The sequence below is a fragment of the Aotus nancymaae genome, unplaced genomic scaffold (genome assembly GCF_030222135.1).
Source record: "Aotus nancymaae isolate 86718 unplaced genomic scaffold, 86718_ANA_hifiasm-v0.15.2.pri h1tg000057l, whole genome shotgun sequence".
Lineage (NCBI taxonomy): Eukaryota > Metazoa > Chordata > Mammalia > Primates > Aotidae > Aotus > Aotus nancymaae.
The window spans coordinates 64,342,737-64,358,017 of record NW_026988471.1 but is presented as its reverse complement, the minus strand read 5'-3'; the positions used below and the strand labels follow the sequence as shown (position 1 = coordinate 64,358,017).

Genomic DNA, 15,281 nt, shown 5'->3' with positions numbered 1-15,281 from the left:
AGCCTTAGGTGCTTCTTGTGCAATATCCTGAGGTTTGACCACATTTTTCTAAGATCACTTCCAGCTCTCTCATTCCATGTTTCAGTTGGTTTTCATAGAAAGTCTGTCATTTCCTTGCTACCCATAGAGACTTACCCTTCCTAAGTCCCCAAAGGCCAGTGAATATCTATATCCCTGCACAATGGAGCAGGAAAATACAAAAGAGGAACAGAGATGCAAATCTCGAGCTGCCACTCTGGCAGCCTCACAAGGCAGATCCCATCCTTAGGTGGATTTTCATTTGGCCCTTGACATTCTCTTAAATTTGGATGAGTCGTCAAGATTTTTAAAAGAGGTAATTTCACATAAAGTTATGGGTTTTCAGCTTCTCTGAAACTTTCCTAGAAGATCTGGCAACACCAGGTTTTCTTCCATGGTCACAGGAAACGGGAGCAGAGTTGTTTAAACAAGGTGAGTTGTGTCTGTCCCCACCCCTTCCAGTTATCTTGCACCCATGTCATTTTGTCTTCCTAGAGAGCCCTTGTTGGTATATGAGTTTGAGGCCCTGTTCCAGGCAATGTGACCTCATGAGAAAATGACAAGCCAGCCATGATTGTCTAATTTCAGGAACCCCTGTGTAGTGTCAGCTCTGCTTTAATAACTCTGCTAGAGTATTTATTAGATTCCACAGCCAGGAGTGAGAAAAGCCAAGAAACAACACAAATGACATCTAAGAACACCCAAAAGTCTCAGGAATAGTCAGTACCAGGTACTTCTAGAAGTGAAAGATTAAGGTAGGGCTAGCACAGGAATATTGGTTGAAAACTAGATTAAAAAGCAGTTCACTCCTAAAACTAAACCAGGAAGAAGCTGAACCCCTGAATAGACCAATAACAAGGTCTGAAGTTGAGGCAGTAATTCATAGCCTACCAACCAAAAAAAGTCCAGGACCAGACAGGTTCACAGCTAAATTCTACCAGATGTACAAAGAGGAGCTGGTACCATTCCTTCTGAAACTATTCCAAACAATACAAAAAGAGGGAATCCTCCCTAACTCATTTTATGAGATCAACATCATCCTGATACCAAAACCTGGCAGAGACATAACTAAAAAAGAAAATTTCAGGCCAGTATCCATGATGAAATTAATGAAAAAATCTTCAATAAAATACTGGCAAACCAAATCCAACAGCACATCAAAAAGCTTATCCACCACTATCAAGTCAGCTTCATCCTGGGGATACAAGGCTGGTTCAACGTACACAAATCTATAAACGTAATCCATCACATAAACAGAACCAAAGACAAAAACCACATGATTATCTCAATAGATACAGAAAAGACCTTCAACAAAATTCAGCAGCCCTTTATGCTAAAAACCCTCAATAAACTAGTATCAATGGAATGTATCTCAAAATAATAAAAGCTATTTATTACAAACCCACAGCCAATATCATACTGAATGGGCAAAAACTGGAAGCATTCCCTTGAAAACTGGCACTAGACAAGGGTGCTCTCTCTCACCACTCCTATTCAACATAATATTGGAAGTTCTGGCCAGAGCAATCAGGCAAGAAAAAGAGATAAAGTGTATTCAATCAGGAAAAGAGGAAGTCAAATTGTCTCTATTTGCAGACATAATTGTATATTTAGAAGACCCTATCATCTCAGCCCAAAATTTCTGTAAAGCTGATAAGTAACTTCAGCAAAGTCTCAGGATACAAAATCAATGTGCAAAAATCACAAGCATTCCTATACACCAATAACAGACAAACAGAGAGCCAAACCATGAGCAAACTCCCATTCACAATTGCCACAAAGAGAATAAAATACCTAGGAATACAATTAACAGAGGATGTGAAGGACCTCTTCAAGGAGAACTACAAACCACTGCTCAAGGAAATAAGAGAAGACACAAACAGATGGAAAAATATTCCATGCTCATAGTTAGGAAGAATCAATAGCATGAAAATGGCCATACTTCCCAAAGTAATTTACAGATTCAATGCTATCCCCATCAAAATACCAATGACCTTCTTCACAGAACTGGAAAAAACCACCTTAAACTTCATATGGAACCAAAAAAGAGCCCAAATAGCCAAGACAATCCTAAGCAAAAAACACAAAGCTGGAGGCATCATGATACTTGACTTCAAACTATACTACAAGGCTACAGTAATCAAAACAGTATGGTACTAGTACCAAAACAGAGATATAGACCAATGGAACAAAACAGAGGCCTCGGAAGTAATGTCACACATCTACAACCATCTGATCTTTGACAAACCTGACAAAAACAAGCAATGGGGAAAGGATTTCCTGTTTAATAAAGGGTGTTGGCAAAACTGGCTAGCCAGGTGCAGAAAGCTGAAACTGGACACCTTCCTTACACCTTATACTAAAATTAACTCCAAATGGAGTAAAGATTTAAACATAAGACCTAACACCATAAAAACCCCAGAAGAAAACCTAGGCAGTACCATTCAGGACATAGGCATAGGCAAAGATTTCATGACTAAAACACCAAAAGCAATGGAAACAAAAGCCAAAATAGACAAATGGTATCTAATTAAACTTAAGAGCTTCTGCACAAAAAAAAAAAAAAAAAAAAAAATCATTAGAGTGAAACAGCCACCAAAAAAATGGGAAAAAATTTTTGCAATCTATCCATCTGACAAAGGGCTAATATCCAGAATCTACAAAGAACTTAAACAAATTTACAAGAAAAAAACAAACGGCCAGGCGCAGTGGCTCACGCCTGTAATCCCAGCACTTTGGGAGGCCGAGGCGGGTGGATCACGAGGTCAAGAGATCGAGACCATCCTGGTCAACATGGTGAAACCCCGTCTCTACTAAAAATACAAAAAATTAGCTGGGCATGGTGGCACGTGCCTGTAATCCCAGCTACTCAGGAGGCTGAGGCAGGAGAATTGCCTGAACCCAGGAGGCAGAGGTTGCAGTGAGCTGAGATCACACCATTGTACTCCAGCCTGGGTAACAAGAGCGAAACTCTGTTTCAAAAAAAAAAAAAGAAAAAAAGAAAAAAACAAAAACCCCAACAATAAGTGGGCAAAGGATATGAACAGACACCTCTCAAAAGAAGACATTTATGCAGCCAACAAACATGAAAAAATGCTCATCATCACTGGTCATTAGAGAAATGCAAATCAAAACCACATTGAGATACCATCTCACACCAGTTAGAATGGCGAACATTAAAAAATCTGGAGACACATGCTGGAGAGGATGTGGAGAAATAGGAACACTTTTACACTGTTGGTGGGAGTGTAAATTAGTTCAACCATTGTGGAAGACAGTGTGGCGATTCCTCAAGGATCTAGAACTAGAAATACCATTTGACCCAGCAATCCCATTACTGGGTGTATACCAAAAGGATTATAAATCATTCTATTATAAAGACACATACGCACATATGTTCATTGCAGCACTGTTTACAATAGCAAAGACTTGGAAGCAACCCAAATACCCATCAATGATAGATTGGATAAAGAAAATGTGGCACTCCTGTATGAGGTGTCTGTCAGCCCCTGATGGGAGGTAACTCCCAGTCAGGATACAAAAAAATAAAAAATAATAAAGAAAATGTGGCACACATACACCATGGAATACTATGCAGCCATAAAAAAGGATGAGTTCATGTCCTTTGCAGGGACATGGATGCAGCTGGAAACCATCATTCTCAGCAAACTGACACAAGAACAGAAAACCAAACACTGCATGTTCTCACCCAAAAGTGGGTGTTGAACAATAAGAACACAGGGAGGGGAACATCACACACTGGGGCCTGTTGGGGGGTGAGGGGGCTAGGGGAGGGATAGCAGGGGGTGGGGGGATTGGGGAGGGATAACATTAGGAGAAAGACCTAATGTAAGTGATGGGGGGATGGATGCAGCAAACCACCACGGCATGTGTATAATTATGTAAAAATCTTGCACAATCTGCACATGTACCCCAGAACTTAGAGTATAAAAAAAGAAAAAGAAAAAAGCAGTTCAAGGAGATTTCCACTTTGGCTAAGATGAAATAGCAGAGACCAAATTTACTCTTCTTCCACCAAATGCAACTTACAATATAGACAAATGTATGAAATAGTTGTTCTGAGGACATTGGGTGTAAGGCAATGAAGTATAGCAATCACTGAAAGACAGCAAATAAGCAAAATGAGCTCTTTGAGTGTCCAGGCTTGAGAAAGTTTCCAGGTCCACCCAAGATTGGCAGAATATACATTCTTTATTAGTACACAAAAAAACATTTACCAAAATAGTCCAATTCTGGGCCATAAACTGAATTTAAATAATTTAAAAGGATTCAAGTTATACAAAGTATGATCTGTGACCAAAATGAAATTAAAATAGAAATCCATAAGAAAAATGTATCTTGATAACTCTGTGCACTCTCCCCTCCCGTCCTCTTTCCTTCATTTTTCTGCATCGCCACAGTGGTGTGCATGAATGTCCTGGGTGATGCTCTCAAGAACATCAACAATGTCGAAAAGATAGGCAAATGCCAGGTTCTTATTAGGCTGTGCTCTGAAGTCATCGTCCAGTTTTCTTTTTCTTTTTCTTTCTTTCTTTCTTTCTTTTTTTCTTTTCTTTTTTTTGAGAGTCTTGTTCTGTCACCTAGGCTGGAGTGCTGTGGCACTATCTCGGCTCACTATAACTTCCGCCTCCCAAGTTCAAGCAATTCTCCTACCTCAGCCTCCTGAGTAGCTGGAATTATAGGTGCACACCACCATGCCCGCCTAATTTTTGTATTTTAGTAGAGATGGGGTTTCACTATGCTGGCCAGGCTGGTCTTGAACTCCTGACCTCATGACCCGCCCACCTTGGCCTCCCAAAGTGCTGGTATTACAGGCATGAGCCACAGCGCCCAGCCATCGTCTTGTTTTTAACCGTGATGATGAAGCATGGTTACACTGGCGAAATTGAAATCATTGATGATCAGAGAGCTGCCTCACAGGCAGGCTAAACAAGTGCGGGATGATCAGCCCCAGATTTGATATGCAACTCAAATAGCTAGAAAAATGGCAGAGTAATCTTCTTCTATCCTGCCAGTTTGGTTTCATTGTACTGACAACCTCAGCTGGCATCACGGACCAAGAAGAAGCAAGACAAAAACGCATAGGAGGGAAAATCTTGGCATTCTTTTTCTGGAGATGTAATATAGATTTACAAATAAAATGCCTCCTGGACAAAAAAAAAAAGAAAAAGAAAAATATATATCAAAAACACCCAAATGTTTGAAAACTAAACAACCCACTACTTAATCCATGGGTCAAAGAAGAAATCAAAGATAAATTAGCATTGTGAACTGAATGCAAAAGAAAACACAACATAACAAAATGGGTGGGATGCGGGGAATGCAGAACATAGAGGGAAATCCATAGCACTCAACTGTCTAAAGTAGGAGAAAAGGAAGTGCTCAAATCAACAACCTCAGCTTCCTTCTTTCCTAAGAAACTACAGAAAGAAGAGAAAGTGAAGTTCTGAGTAAACAGAAGAAAGTAATAACAATAATATCAACATTTTAAAGAAGTCATACTAATTCTACATGAACTCTTCCAGAAAGTTAAAGAGGAGGGAGAGAATCCTATAAGATCAGCAGTCTATAAACCAAACCAAACATATTGCAAGAAAAGAAAACTCATGAACATAGATGCCAATTTCTTAAAACAAAATTTTAGCAAATTGATTTCAATGATATACAAAAAGAATAATATATTTTAACTAAGGAGGCTTTATCCCAAAATTGCAAGATTAGTTTAACATTTGAAAAATCTCAGGGCGAGGCACAGATGGCTCATGCCTGTAATCCCAGCACTTTGGAAGGCCAAAGTGGGAGGATTGCTGAGCTCAGGAGTTCAAGACCAACCTGGGCAACCTTGGTGAAACCCTGTCTCTCCAAAAAAATAATAATAAATTAGCAGGGCATGGGGGCACATGCCTGTAGTCCCAGCTGCTTGGGGCAGGGTTGAGGGTGGAGGGGAGCTACTGAAGCAGGAAGATCATTTGAGCCCAGGAAGTCGAGGCTGCAGTGAACCATGTTTGCACCACTGCACTCCAGCCAGGGCAACAAAGTGAGACCCTTTCTCCAAGAAAAAAAAAAACAGTTGAAAATCAATCAACGTAGAAAAAAAAGAGAAACCAAACAAACAAACAAATCAATCAACTTAATTCACATATTAACAAATTAAAAGTCAGGCGTGGTGGCTCACTCCTGTAATCCTAGCACTTTGGGAGGCTGAGGCAGGAGGATCACTTGAGGTCAGGAGTTCGAGACCAGCCTGACCAACATGGTGAAACCCCATCTCTACAAAAAATACAAAAAATTAGCCAGGTGTGGTGGCAGGCGTCTGTAAACCCAGCTACTCAGGAGGCTGAGGCAGGAGAATCTTTCGAACCGCAGAGGTGGAGGTTACACTGAGCCAAGATCATGACACTGCACTCCAGCCTGGGTGAAGAAGGAGACTCCATCTCAAACAAACAAACAAAAATTTAAAAAGAAAAAACGTATGACCAGCTCAATAGACACAAAATAAGCATTTAACAAAATGTGACCTCTATTCCTGATAAAAATTTTCAACAAACTAGGAATAGATGGGAACTTCTGCAACCTGATAATGGATAACTATAAAAACTCTACAGCTAGCATCATACTTAATGGTAAAAGACTGATTGCTTTCCTCAACATCAGAACAAAGAAAGAATGTCTGCTATTACCACTTATATACAACACTGAACTTGGTGAGATATAAATTTTCCCCAATTTGATCCATAGATACGATAAATCCAAGTCAAAATCCTCGCAGGCTTTTTACATTTCACATTAAATCATACATATATGTATACATTATACATTTACATTTTACATTATATTGTTATTTTTATATTAACAATGTGTTTTTTTTAATCGACAAGATGATTATATAATTCATCTAGGGACAGGCACGGTGGCTCACTCCTATAATCCCAGCACTTTGGAAGGCTGAGGTGGGCAGATCACTTGAAATCAGGAGTTCAAGACCAGCCTGACTAACATGGTGAAACCTTGTCTCTATTAAAAATACCAAAAATTAGCTGGGTGTGGTGGCAGGTGCCTGTAATCCCAGCTACTTGGGAGGCTGAGACATGAGAATAGCTTGAACCCAGGAGGTGGAGGTTGCAGTGAGCCGAGATTGCGCCATTGCACTCCAGCCTGGGTTACAGAGCTAGACATCATGTCAAAACATATATAAAAAAATAAAAATAATAATTGACTCAAAACGGATCACAGACCTAAACCTAAAACTATTATTGCCTAGAAAAAGAAAAAGAAAAAAAAAAACAAGAGAAACTCTTTCGACCTTGGGTTAAGCAAAGATTTCTTAGAAACAGCACCAAAAGCAAAATCAATAAAAGAAAGAAAATCAATAAATTGAACTTCATCAAAATTAAGCACATTTATGCAAGATTCCAAAATCTCTTATGGAGAAAAAAAGAAATAAAACTGAGAACATTTGCTTTTTCAAAGACATTGTTAGGAGAATGAAAAGGCAAGCTGCAGACTAGTAGCAAATATATGCAAGTCACACATTTGACAACAGATTTGTATCCAAAATATGTAAAGAAATCTCATAACTCAATAAGAAAACAAAACAACCAAATTTTATAAACGGGCAAGAGATTTGAACAATTTGCCAAAGAGGATATACAGATGGCCAATAAGCATATGCAAAGATGCTCAACATCATTAGTCATTAGGAAATGCAAATGAAAGCCACAAGATACCACTATATACTCACTAGAATATCTAAAATATAAATGACTGACCAAATCACATGTTGGCAAGGATGCTGAGCAACTAGAACTTTCTGGTTCACTGCTGGTGGAAATATGAAATGGTACAACCACTTTGGAAAACAGTGTGGCAGTTTCACTAAACGTTAAACATGTTGTTCAAGGTTCAACTAAAAAAAACGTTAAACATACACCTGCCATATGGCTCTGCCATTCCATTCCTAGGTGTTAACCCAAGAAAAACGAAGAACTATGTCCACACAGAAACCTGCACATGAATGTTCATAGCAGCATTATTTGTAATAACCAAAAACTGGAAACAATCCAGATGTCCATCAACAAGTGAATGAATAAACAAATTTTGCTGTATTAATGCAACAAAATACTACTTGTTTTTTCAGATGAAATTTAGTTCTTCTTGCCCAGGCTGGACTGCAATGGTGCAATCTCGGCTCACCACAGCCTCCGCCTCCCAGGTTCAAGAGATTCTCCTGCCTCAGCCATCCGAGTAGCTGGAATTACAGGCATGCGCCACCATGCCTGGCTAATTTTGTATTTTTAGTAGAGATGGGGTTTCTCCATGTTGGTCAGGCTGGCCTCAAACTCCTGACCTCAGGTGATCTGCCCTCTTCGGCCTCCCTAAGTGCTGGGATTACAGGCTGAGCAACTGCGCCTGGTGGAGACACTATTTAACAATAAAAAGGAACGAACTATTGATAGACTCAACGACACAAATGAATCTCAAAGTCTATGCTAAGTAAAAAAAGCCAGAGCCCCTCCCCCTAAAAAGAACAAGTACTATATGATTACATTTACATAAAATTTTAGAAAATGCAAACCAATCTAGTGGCAGAAAGCAGATCAGCAGTTGCCTGAGTAGGCAGAGGAACTTTGAGGGGCAACTAATATGCTCGTTATTTTTTTGCTTGTATGTTGTTTGTTTGTTTGTTTTTGAGCTAGGGTCTCACTCTGTCACTCAGGCTAGAGGACTGTGGTGTGATCACAGCTCACTGACTGCAGCCTCGACCTCCTTGGCTCAAGTGATCCTCTCACCTCAGCCTTCTAAGTAGCTGGGACTACAGACATGCACCACCACACCCGTCTAATTTTTAAATTTTTTGTAGAGATGGGAGTCTCACTTTTATTGCCCAGGGCGGTCTCCAACTCCTGGGCTCAAGCCATCCTCCTGCCTTGGCCTCCAAAATGCTGGGATTACAGGCGTGAGCCACCGTGCCCAGTTACTCATTATCTTGACTTGATAACTTCATGGATGTATACATATGTCAAAACTTATCAAATTATACATTTTAAATATGTGATGTTTATTTTATGTCAATTATATCTCAATAAAGCTGTTTTTAAAAAAATAGTAATATTTTGATCCTTAGTTGCCTTCCCCAACTCTGTGCAACAGGGCAACTGCACTGCCACAATCCTGCTACTAGGCTTAAGGTTTATCCTCTGGAGGAAGTTAATGGAGCTTCTAAGGACTGATTGGAGGACAGTGGGCACCACTGATGACAAGGGAATCATAACAAAAAAAGGAAAGTCCACAGACTGAATGCTGAGACTCACTGTTCTTTAGCCTCACCTGGGTCCCAGGACCCTGGCAGCCAGGTCTATCTCCTTAGGCAGAAGACTGAAAGACTTACTGGCCCAAGAAGAAATACTCAAACATCCTGATCTTGAGGTGTAGCATAACCAGATAACCCTATGGGGAAGGCTGCAGTCAACAAGCGCCACTCACAAGATCAGAGCTGCTATCTGGCTTTTTAATACCCCACTCTTAAATATAAACAGGCAGATAAAATTAGAATTTTACTGTTCTGAGAACATGAAGGGTCAAGGGTTGTACAGGGGACTGGAGCACTGTCAGAAAGATACATTATATTCTTTAGAAAGAAGTCCTTTTAAAATGCCAAAAACAGAAAAACCATGAAGTAGCAATTTAAGCATATTAGGATGTGTGAGGATAAATATTACAAGAACTAGCTGAAAGAATTGAAAGTGGTTGCCTCTCAGGAAGGGAAAATAGGGAGGAATGAGGAAATTACTGCAGCAACAAGTTTAGGAGCATTATGGTGACTCTTTAAATTATGTGCCCGTGGGCCGGGCACGGTGGCTCATGCCTGTAATACCAGCACTTTGGGAGGTCAAGGTGGGAGGATCACTTGAGGCCAAGAGTTCCAGACCAGCCTGGGTTACGTAGCAAGACTGTTTCTACAAAAGAAAAAAAAAATTAGCCAGGCATGTGGCGTGCATCTATAGTACTAGCTATTCAGGAGACTGAGGTGGGAGGATCACTTGAACCCAGAAGTTTGAAGCTACAGTGAGCTATGATCAAGCACTGCACTCCAACCTGGGTAATAGAGTGAGACCTTGTCTCTTGAAAAGATATTAATTTAAAAATAAAAAAAAATGTGCTCATGTAACTTTGATTAAAATTGGGGAAAAAAATGAAAGAAAATTCATTAGAGATTAATAAAGCTCTTGAAAAATAAATGGGTAGGATAATCATGTCTCTGTTTGCCAGAAACATTCCCAGTTTCCAACTATTAATAGCACTCCCTTTAACTCTCAAAACATGCCCGTTTGGCTAATTTTATAATAATGTGTGAGGCTGACACTTCCTGAATCCACCGATCAACCTTAACATCACCTTAACATCAGACACAGTGTCCTCCTGATATGATACAGCAGGAAGTACACAGTACCATCCATGAAATATCCTTGCCAAAAAAACTACAAAAAGCAGAACTTGAATCTCAAGTCTCCCGGTCAGAGTTTCTCAACCTCAGCACTGCTGACATTTGGGGACACACGATTCTTTCTTGTGGGCATCTGTCCTGTGCACTGCAGGATGTTTAGCAGCATCCCTGGCCTCTACCCATTAGATGCCTGCAGCACCTCCACCCCCAGGTGTGACAATCAAAAACGTGTCCAGACATTGCCAAATGTCCCTGGAGAGGTGAAGGAAGCAAAGTTTCCCCCAGCTGAGAATCACTGTTGTTCACATCTTCAGTACCAATGTACAGGAAACAGGATGGAAAAATAGGTTAAAGGACACCAGCAGAATATAGCCAGCCACATTCAGAACGTGGGAAGTTCTTTTTCTTTTTTTTTTTTTTTCTGAGATGGAGTCTTGCTCTGTCCCCAAGACTGGAACGCAGTGGCGCCATCTAGGCTCACTGCAACCTCCACCTCCCGGGCCCAAGCGATTCTCCTGCCTCAGCCTCCCAAGTAGCTGGGACTATAGGTGCATGCCACCACGCCCAGCTAATTTTTTGTATTTTTAGTAGAGACAGGTTTCACCGTGTTAGCCAGGATGGTCTCAATCTCCTGACCTGTGGATCCCCCACCTCAGCCTCCCAAAGTGCTGGGATTACAGGAGTGGGCCACCTCGCCCGGCCACGTGGGAAGTTCTAAGGATGGATGACCCAACTATTTTAAAAAACAAATGGCATGGGGAAGGCATAGGGGAAGGGCCATGACAGTATAAAAGTCCTTAAAAAATGTCAACAAATGCAATGTGTGGACCCTGTTTGGATCCTCATTTAAACAAACTGCAAAAAGACATTTTTGATACAACCGGAGAAAATTGAGTTTGAAAGTACTATGACACTAAGAAATAATGCTAATTTTGTGGGTGTGATAATGGTAACTATGGTTACACTATTTTTTAAAGCTTTCTGTTAGAGAGACACATATTGCTGTACTCATGGATAAAGTGTTACAATGTCTATCTGGTTGCAATGGGGGAAAATGAAGATTAGATAAGACAACATTGAAATAGCGACCAGTATTGACATTGAGTGATGGGTACGTAGGTGTTAGTTATACTCTTCTCTCAACTTTTGTGTATGTTTGAAACTTTTTGTAATAAAAACTTAAATGTAATAAATCAAATCCATGAAATTAACAAAGCATGGCTCAATAGGAAGCTTTCAGAGTTTGGGGCTGTAGTCCCAGATCCTCCACTAATCATTCTGTTCATTTTAAGCAGGGAAGTCACCTCTCTGGCCTACAGAAAAAGGATCTTGAATTAAGAGATTTTCATAGTTTCTTCCAGGTGAGATTTTTAATGACTCTATGACATTTCTTGAATGAGTGAGCTGAGTAGCAGCCCTGAGGACCCAGTAGTCTGAAAAGCTTGAATTTGTGGTGGAGATGCTGGTGGACTCGCTGGTGGTGACTTCTGGCCCAGGGCTCCCAGATTAAGCAATGTGCCCCCTCCTCAGACCCTTCACTAGTTTAGGAGTAGCAAGATCAACTGCCTTGGAACATTCTGAATTAGAAAGCGCCTGCTGAATAAGACTTGCGTCAAACTTCTCTTTAAGCGGCTGTGGCTGCAGTTTGAGTAACTTGTCAGGAAAGTGTGAACTACGAGTCAGTATTACAAAAGTGTTTATTTTCAGCCTTTCCAAAAAACAGTGAGAAAGAGAAAAGCATGCATAATAAAGCAGCCGGGCATCTGAGGCAAAAGTTGGCTTTTCCTTAATCCGCTCCTCCCATCCTCCTACCCTTTTTAACTACAGGTACCCCTTTTCTTGAATGCAGCCTCCCACAGGTTTGGACAAAAGAACAAGCAGGAAGAGGGCAGGTTGGACATCGGGATGGAGAAAGGAGGTAGCCCTCATAGGTGTGGGTGCAGAGCTCAGAGTGGCAAAGGAACAGCAGACGTCCTGTTTTCCTATGCCCCTGCCAAGTCCTGCTGCAACAAAATGATGAGCTTGGAACTGACTGCCAACTGCCACAAAGGGAACCCTTATTACAGAGAGCTCCCTGAAACACCCGTGGAAACGGCATCCAAAAGATCTCCGCTCGTGCTCTGCAGGATGCAGAAAACTATCCCGCCACCATATGTGGAGCATCGCCCACAGAGAAGGGAAGGGGAGACTCACACCCATCCCCTCCCCTCCACCCCTATCCTGGGCCCCAACTTAGACCTCAGTTTCTCTCCCTCAGCCTGTCACAAGGAACTCCCGCCAGTCTTCCATCCGTGAGGGTGGCCTTCCACAGATGCAAGCCTACCCGAGCTACTTACTCTACTCTTTTGTTTTTCAGACGGAGTCTCGCTCTGTCGCCCAGGCTGGAGTGCAGTGGCGCGATCTCGGCTCACTGTGACCTCCGCCTCCTGGGTTCAAGCAATTCTCCTGCCTCAGCCTCCTGAGTAGCTGGGATTACAGGTGCACACCACCATACCCGGCTAATTTTTGTATTTTTAGTAGAGACGGGGTTTCACCCTATTGGCCAGGCTGGTTTCGAACTCCTGACATTGATCTGCCTGCCTCAGCCTCCCAAAGTGCTGGAATTACAGGTGTGAGCCACTGCGCCTGGCTACTCTACTCTTTAAGATAGTTTCACAAGCCCTCAAAGCTGGGGGGAATAAAATCCAGTGTACAGAAGCTCCACTAGAGGCAGTGAATACTAGTGGTTTTAAAGCATCCTCAGAAATCACAGGCAATGGAAGGCCCCCTGGATAAACCTAGAGTAAGTTTCTCTATAATATTCAGATTCCAGGCCTAGGGCCAGAACCAAAGGAATCCCACCTAGACTCGGGCTCTTGGCTTTGGGCCTGTTCCCCGGCTTCTCCTGTGCTGCAGCTCTTCTATCTCCCCAGAAGAGCAGTGGGGGGCAGAGGCGCAGTTACCAAATGGCACATCCCTCCCTGCAAAAAGTGCTGTGGAAAGGGCAGCCCTAAACAGTGGGTCCCCCAGCCTGAGGGAGTACAAAGGATTGGAGCAGCCCCAGGAAGGCTAAAGTGTGCATTCCAAAAGTCTGGTACACCTGAGTTGTCAATCAAAGCAGTTCTGCTGGCAGCCCAGAGGCCAGCAGCAGAGGCAAACAAGAACTCTGAAGGGTAGAAGGAGTCAGATCAGTGGAAGGTGGATCAGGTCAGTTCTGAAGATGAAGTACAAATGCCTAAGGGGTTTTACCCTCCTTCAAAAAATGTCTAATTACACAAGTAATGCATGAATAAATTCTACTGAGAAAATACATCACTTCAGGCCAGGAGCAGTGGCTCACGCCTATAATCCCAGCACTTTGGTTAGTTAAGGCGGGCGGATCACCTGAGGTCGGGAGTTCGAGACTAGCCTGGCCAACATGGTGAAACTCCTTCTCTACTAAAAATACAAATAATTAGCTGGGCATGGCGGTAGATGCCTGTAATCCCAGCCACTCAGGAGGCTGAGGCAGGAAAATCGCTTGAACCCAGGAGGCAGAGGTTGCGGTGAGCCGAGATTACACCACTGCACTCCAGCCTGGGCAACAAGAGCAAAACTCCATCTCAAAAATAAAAAAAGAAAAGAAAATACATCACTTCAGATTAAACTGCTATGTTGGTTATGTTGTGTTTTATTGTAACAGAACACTTGGCTGACAGTAGTTTAAGAAATAAAAGCTTTTAAATATCTCGGGTAACAAGAAGTTTGGAGGAAAACAGTTTCTGCTTCGGAAAAGCAAGAAGATATCAAGATGCTAGTTGGGCCAGGCTTACACCTATAATCCCAGCAGGTTGGGAGACTGAGGCAGGAGCATTGCTTGAGCCTAGGAGTTCAAGACTAGCCTTGGCAATATAGTGAGACCCCCATCTCTATAAAAAATTAAAAAATTAGCCAGGTGTGGTGGCACACACTCATGGTTTCCGCCACAGGAAGCTGAGGTAGGAGGATGGGTTGGGCCCAGGAGCTTGAGGCTGCAGTGAGCTATTATGGCACCACTAAACTCCAGCCTGAGGGACAGAGCAAGACTCTGTCTCAAAAAAAAGGCCAGGTATGGTGGTTCACACCTGTAATCCCAGCACTTTGGAAGGCTGAGGCAGGCGGGTCACCTAAAGTCGGGGGTTTGAGACCAGGCTGACCTACTAAAAAAAATACAAAATTAGCCGGGCATGATGGCACATTACTATAATCCTAGCTACTCAGGAGACTGAGACAGGAGAATCACTTGAACCCGAGAGTCGGAGGTTGCGGTAAGCCGAGATTGTGCCACTGCACTCCAGCCTGGGCAACAAGAACAAAACTCTGTCTCAAAAAAAAAAAAAAAAATTAAGATGCTGGGCTGATGTCTCTATGTTTCTCCTGACATTTATCTTTTTTCTTTCTTTTTCTTTTTCTTTTTCTTTTTCTTTTTTTTTTTGAGATGGAGTCTTGCTCTGTCACCCAGGCTGGGGTGCAGTGGCACAATCTTGGCTCACTGCAACCTCTGCCTCCCGGGTTCAAAGGATCCTCCTGCCTCAGCCTCTCAAGTAGCTGGGACTACAGGCATGGGCCACCAGGCCTGGCTAATTTTTGTATTTTTAGTAGAGACAGGGTTTCACCATATTGGTCAGGCTGGTTTCAAACTCCTGACCTCATGATCTGCCCACCTCGGCTTCCCAAAGTGCTGGGATTACAAGCATGAGCCACTGCACCAGCCTCTCCTGGCCTCTTCCTCTGGATCACAAGATACTTGCCATAACTCCAAGATTCACATTTCCAACAACTCTATCCCAAGGCAAAAAGG

General features: G+C 42.2%; 1 long non-coding RNA gene across 1 annotated transcript in view; it reads right to left on the bottom strand.

The window, feature by feature from the left end:
• The window catches only part of LOC135269733 (uncharacterized), a 258,654-nt gene that overhangs the window by 176,401 nt on the left and 66,972 nt on the right, over positions 1-15,281 (bottom strand). The gene's annotated exons all lie outside the window — the stretch shown is intronic.